The following is a 6,823-nucleotide window of genomic DNA, read 5'->3' as shown; positions in this document are numbered from 1 at the left end:
ATGTGAGGAAGAGGGAGGGAGGGATGTGAGGAAGAGGGAGGGAGGGAGGAGACTGCATCTCAGAACAAACAGAATCTGTGACTGCTCTTACTCCATGCTCTAGCAAGGGTTGGCTCGGAATGAGGTAAGGGAAACCCGTCCCTGCAAAAGGGAAAATGCTTCCAGAATAAATAAAGCTCAAGGCAAGTCTCAGATGTGAGTAGAAGACAGGGAAAGCTGCTTGCAGGGAATCAGTGATCCGCCACCCCCCCCCCCCATTCCCCTTTCCCGGAGAAAGGTATATTCCCCCCCCCCCCCCACACACACATGTGGAGTGCTGCTGGAAGAAGACTCTTGGCTGTCAGCCCTCTTTGGGAGTGCCGGGGCTAAAGGAAGCTGCCCCGCCCAAGGTCATGTCTTCTTCCAGGGGCAGCCCCCATCCAGTGACCCATCCACGGAAGTACAGAGGCCTGGCCCTCTAGCCCCAACTGGGGACAGTTTCCCAGCTTCAGAGCTTTCCAGGTCAGCTGACTTCTTTGTTGGGGTTGCTTCAGGCCTTAACTCCTTCCCCTGCCCATCCTACTTTCTTCCCTCCCTTCCACAGCGCCTTACCGAGAGCATACTCCCTCCTGAACAGCCTGCACAGAGATCCCCATCTTAGTCAGCTTCTGGGGGAACCCAAATGGCAACACTGCTGATTAAGTAAACATATGGAGCCCCACTGAAGGCAGAGAGAAAACCTCCATCCATTGAATCTGGTCAAGTAACGTGTCCCTGTGAAAGAATGTTGCCCACATCCTGATTCAGAGAATGAAGTCAAGGCTCTGTCTAGGTTACAGGTTGCCACCTCACTGCCAACTACAACATGTGTATTGAGCTGTTCAGGGGCCAGAGCAGTGAGACTGAAATGGCCATTCCTTCCCTACTAGGACCACACCCTCTCTGAGCCAGTCAGCCAGAAACAAGTCCAGGCAATTCTTAAAGCCCTTTAAAGAAGATTCCCAAACCACCCCTGGTGCTGGCACCCCTTGTTAAGTTGATAAGCCTTCACTATCAGAAGTGTTCTCCTGAAAGAAATTTAAATTCCTCACACCCTGTATTAATTTCTTTTTGTTATCTTAAGCAGAGGTAGAAAACATTTATAAGCTGCTCTGTTTAGGGACCCTTTATGATTCCTCTCCAATCTTTTCATCAAGGTGAATGATTCCATTTCCACTAATTTTTCCACAAAAGGTACTGCTTTCAATCCTATCATCACCTCTGTGGCTTTCTGTGGAGGCCACAAACACCCTCTTTCAAATCTTGATTTGAATGTTGGTCAATTTCAGGGCCATGCCAATTTCTCACCTATTAGAGACCATTTGGTCATCCTGTGTGAAATACGGCATTCCAGTACACAAGTCACCATTCATAAGCCGGCAAGGGCACTCTTCCCCAGTTACCACTCTTCAAAGCAGTTATTCCCACAGCCTGGAGATCCTAACAGGGCTTCTCACCGAAGAAGTAGGAAGGCATCAAGAGGTAGGAAGAAGAAGGTTAAACCTGAGGCCACATGGTTCCCAGGAACAGAGAAGCCACTGTGCCCCAGACAAGAGGAGGGAAGAGGGACTCCACAGAACTTAGCCAGAGGCAGGCAGCTCATGTTTGGGAGTAATGAGCTTCTGCCTATGTGAGGAATCTAAGCGCATTAGTTACATTTTTCTTGCCAAGAATCCTTGAGATATTTAGATTTCTGAGTTATGAATTGAAAGTGAGATCAGCCCTTTTTTGTTTGTTTCCCTGTGCTTACTTCAGGATGTTTTCCAGATCTGCATGGTAAATAACAATTTACAAAGGACTACATGCACTTATCTTGCTATATCTTTGATCCTCTTCGCAGGAAAACCACCCAGTAATTATTATGTTTTAACTGTGGATCGGTAGAATTTCTATACTCATTAGGAAAACTCACACTCCTTTAGGAGGAGTGATTTTCAACCATTGTCGAGACCTGTAGACATTTCTGCTAATCATGACTGGTTGCAGGGGAGCGGGGAACGCTACCGACATCTAGTGGATAGAGGCCAGAATGCCGCTAACCATCCTAGAGCGCACAGGACAGCCTCACACAACAAAGAATTATTTGGTCCAAAATGTTGATAGTGCTGAGATTGAGAAACCCTGACTTACAAATAACTCCAAGTCCTCCTAAATGTACTCACCTCTTCAGAAAGCTTCAGGCATTGTTCTTTCTCCTCCTCTGGCCTGGAGAAATTACAAGTTGCTTGACCAACAAGCTCAAAGGCTTTCCTTTTTTTTTTTTTTCTTTCTTTTTTCTTGTTTTTCTTCATGGAGTCAGAGCTAAGGAATAAAGACAAGTAAAACCCCAACTGCAAAGTGAAAACAAGCTTGATCTTAGCCCACGGACTCCCTTCAAAAGCTATGTGTTATGTGGACATCTGTGAACAGACAGGCCAAGTCAGAAAATAACAAGGAGTTCTCACCAAAAACCATAAGATACGTAGGAATAAAACCAAAGAGGTAAAAGATCTGTACTCTGAAAACTATAAAACACTGATGAAAGAAATTGAAATTGACACAAAGAAATGGAAAAACATTCCATGCTCATGGGTCGGAAGAACAAATATTGTTTAAATGTCTATATTACCCAAACCAATCTACACATTTAATTCAATCCCTATCAAAATACCAACAGCAGTTTTCATACAACTAGAACAAACAATCCTAAAATTTATATGGAACCACAAAGAACCCTGAATAGCCAAAGCAACATTGAAAAAGAAAAGCAAAGCTGGAGGCATCACAAATGCAGACTTCAGAATTATGATCAAAACAGTATGGTAGTGGAACAAAAACAGACACATAGATCAATAGAACAGGATAGAAAACCCAGAAAAGAACCCCCAACTATATGGTCAACTAATCTTCGACAAAGCAGGAAAGAATGTCCAATGGAAAAAAGTCTCTTCAACAAATGGTGTTGGGAAAACTGGACAGCAACATGCAGAAGAATGAAACTGGACCACTGTCTTACACCACACAGAAAAATAAATTCAAAATGGATGAAAAGGCCTAAATGTGAGAAAGGAAACCATCAAGATCCTAAAGAACACAGGTAGCAACTTCTTTGACATCAGCCATAGCAACTTCTTACTAGATATGTCTCCTGAGGCAACGGAAACAAAAGCAAAAATCAACTATTGGGACATCATCAAAATAAAAAGCTTTTGCACAGCGAAGGAAACAATCAACAAAACTAAAAGGCAACCTACAGAATGGGAGATTTTTGCAAATGACATATCTGATAAATATCTGTTAATATCCAAAATCTATAAAGAACTTATCAAACTCAATACCCAAAAAACAAATAATCCAGTTAAAAAATGGGCAGAAGACATGAATAAGCATTTTTCCAAGGAAGACATCTAGATGGCCAACAGATACATGAAAAGATACTCAAAATCACTCATCATCAGGGAAATAAATCAAAACTACAATGAGATATCACCTCACACCTGTCAGAATGGCTAAAATCAAAAGCACAAGAAACAACAGGTGTTGGCAAGGATGTGGAGAAAGGGGCACCCTCTTGCACTGCTGGTGAGAATGGAAACTGGTGTGGCCACTCAGGAAAACAGCATGGAGGTTCCTCAAAAAGTCAAAAATAGAACTACCCTACAACTCAGCAATTGCACTCCTAGATATTTATCCAAGGGATACAAACATAGTGATTCGAAGGGGCACATGCACCCCCACCCCGATGTTTATAGCAACATTATCGACAAGAGCCAAATTATGGAAAAAGCCCAAATATCCATTGATTGATGAATGGATAAAGAAGATGTGGTGTATATGTACAACGGAATATTACTCAGCCATAAAAAGAATGAAATCTTGCCATTTGTAGTGACATGAATGAAGTTAGAGAGTATAATTCTAAGCAAAATAAGTCAGAGAAAGACAAATACCATATGACTTCACTCATATGTGGAATTTGAGAAACAAAAAATGAACATGGTGGGGGGAAGAGAGAGGAAAACCAAGAAACAGACTCTTGAGAATAAACTGATGGTTACCAGAAGGCAGGTGTGTGGGGGATGGGTTAAATAGGTGATGGGTTTTAAGGAGAGCACTTGTGATGAGTACTGGGTGCCTAATATAAGTGATGAATCACTATATTGTACACCTGAAAATGATATTATACTGTATGTTAACTAACTAGAATTTAAATAAAAATAAAAAATAACAAGGAATTCTCAGAATTACATCCTAGGTCAGGTCTTATTCTGAGGCACAAAGAGATGCCTCTTGCTCTCAACTGTGTAATAATTTCATCTCCTACACTTTGAGTCAAGGATTGAACACCATGTAAGCAAAATAACCAGGTATGCTCTTCAACTGGTTTTGAAACCATCTCAGTGATTTTAAGAAAATAGACTTCCCACAATTTGGCTGTAAATTGATCAGCCTGGGCTATTTTTGTGTAGACATTTCTTAACTTTTCTGAATAATAGACTGAATGAGTGTGTCAAAATTTTTTGAAGCTAAAATTATGATATAAGCAACAGCTTTGCAGCCAACCTATGCTTTAACCTAGAGTAGCACAAACAGAAAAGTCAGCTAAGTCACGAGGGCCCACTCAAGCATGTAACAGTGTGGGATCACTGCATAACAGGCAGGATCCTACTACAATATGGCCTTTGAAATGTCTTGAAAAGAAATCCTATGTCTAGAAAACAAAGCCCTCATTTCCAGGCCCCAACTCACCCCACTCATCCCACCCTTATCCCTGCTTCAACTGAATGAAAAGCTCAAAAAAAGAAAGTGCTAGAATTTTAAAACATTTTAATATAGAGTAACTATTTTTTCCTTAAAGGACCATCTTCCTAAGAATGCAAGAACCAAGAATGGTTCTCAAGGATTCTGGGAAGGGTGAGGAGCACCAGGAATCTGTCTTTCCATCTCAACCACAATTGCTTTGGCAGAATCTGTCTGACAGCCTAAGTATTTGGGGACTCTAGAGTCTACTGAAGGCTTGTAACTTCCAGGGGAAGGCTTGGACAGTAAACTGTAACTACAGTAAACTGTGGTTAATTCAGGTCAATTTCAGCCATTACAGGAGCAACTCCCCCTCCCACATCCCCAGCCCCATAGCAGGCAGCTGTGCACCTGTTCCTGGATCAGCGTGCAGAGATTGCAGGAGCCTGGGTGGGTAAAAAAGGACCCTGTCTTCCAAATATAGGGTATGTGTGCTCTGATCACTGATTGCTGCTTCTGATCTCAGAGATGCCAGCAAAGAGGAAGTTGGCTGTTGTTTTTGCACCTCTCTCCATTGTTGCAAGTTTCTCCCCCTTCCAGCTGAAGTGACTTCCAGGGGATTTAAAAGGCCAGTGTTCTCTTTTTCCCTCCTTCCATTTTTCTGGTTTTCCCTTTTTGGGAACTGGACATGAAAGAGTAGAACATTCAAAAGCAACTCCATATACAGGGAAAATTAGAAAGTCATCATGCACACCCAGGGAAAGGTGCAGGCTCAGAAAAGACTTAGGAAGACCTTAAGTTTACACCTCAGGCAGATCCTTGGCACAGAGACAGCCTACAACAGTCAAAAACCCAAAAACAATAAACAAAAACTAGAAAACCCTAAGGAAGGGAGAGAATCTGATTTCCAGAGTTACCACATCAATAGATTCAAATATCCAGTTTTCATCAAAAAAGTCACAAAGCATATAAAGAAATAGCAGTGTGTGGCCCATTCAAAGGAAGAAACAAATCAACAGAAATGCCCCTGTAAAATAACTGATAACAGATCTACTAGACAAGGACTTTAAAATCACTGTCTTAAAGACACTCAATGAATTAAGAAAGACGTGAAGAAAGTCAATGATGTCTGAACAAAATAGAAATAAATAAAGAGATAGAAAAACTAAAAAGAAACCAAAAAGAAATTCTGGAACTGATAAGTGAATAACTGGAATGAAAAATTCCCTAGAGGGATTCAGGTTTCAGCAGAAGAAAGAACTGGCAAACTTGAAAATAGGACAATAGAAATTATCAAGTCTGAGGAACAGAAAGGGGTAAAAAATGAAGAAAAGTGAACAGAACCTAAGGGACCTGTGGAACACCACCAAGTGGACCAATGTATGCATCGGGGAAGTCCCAGAAGAAGAGATAGAAAAAGAAGCCAAGAGAATATTTGAAGAAATAATGGCTGAAAACTTCCCAAATGTGATGAAAGACATGCAATAAACATCTAAGAAGATCAAGGAACTCCAAGTAAGATGAACTCAAAGAGACCCACACTGAAACATTTAATCAGACTTTCAAAAAACAAAAACAAAGAAAGAGTCTTGAAAACCACAAGAGAGGGCGCCTGGGTGGCTCAGTTGGTTAAGCGACTGCCTTCGGCTCAGGTCATGATCCTGGAGTCCCGGGATCGAGTCCCCGCATCGGGCTCCCTGCTTGGCAGGGAGTCTGCTTCTCCCTCTGACCCTCCTCCCTCTCATGCTCTCTGTCTCTCATTCTCTCTCTCAAATAAATAAATAAAATCTTAAAAAAAAAAAAGAAAAAAGAAAACCACAAGAGAAAACAGACATCATACACAAGGTCTTCAATAAGATTATCAGCAAATTTTTCATCAGAAATTTTGGAGGCCAGAAGGCAGTGCTATTTAAAGTGCTAAAAGAAAACTGTCAATCTAGCAAAACTGTCCTTCAAGAATGAGGGAGAAATTAAGATTTTCCCAGATAAACAAAAGCTGAGGGAGTTCATTACCACTAAACCTACCTTGAAAGAAATGCTCAAGAGACTACTGCAGGGTAAAATAAAAGAACACTAGATAGTAACT

Source organism: Neomonachus schauinslandi, chromosome 10 (genome assembly GCF_002201575.2).
Source record: "Neomonachus schauinslandi chromosome 10, ASM220157v2, whole genome shotgun sequence".
Lineage (NCBI taxonomy): Eukaryota > Metazoa > Chordata > Mammalia > Carnivora > Phocidae > Neomonachus > Neomonachus schauinslandi.
The sequence above is the reverse complement of the archived record's forward strand: the minus strand, read 5'-3'. Positions refer to the sequence as shown.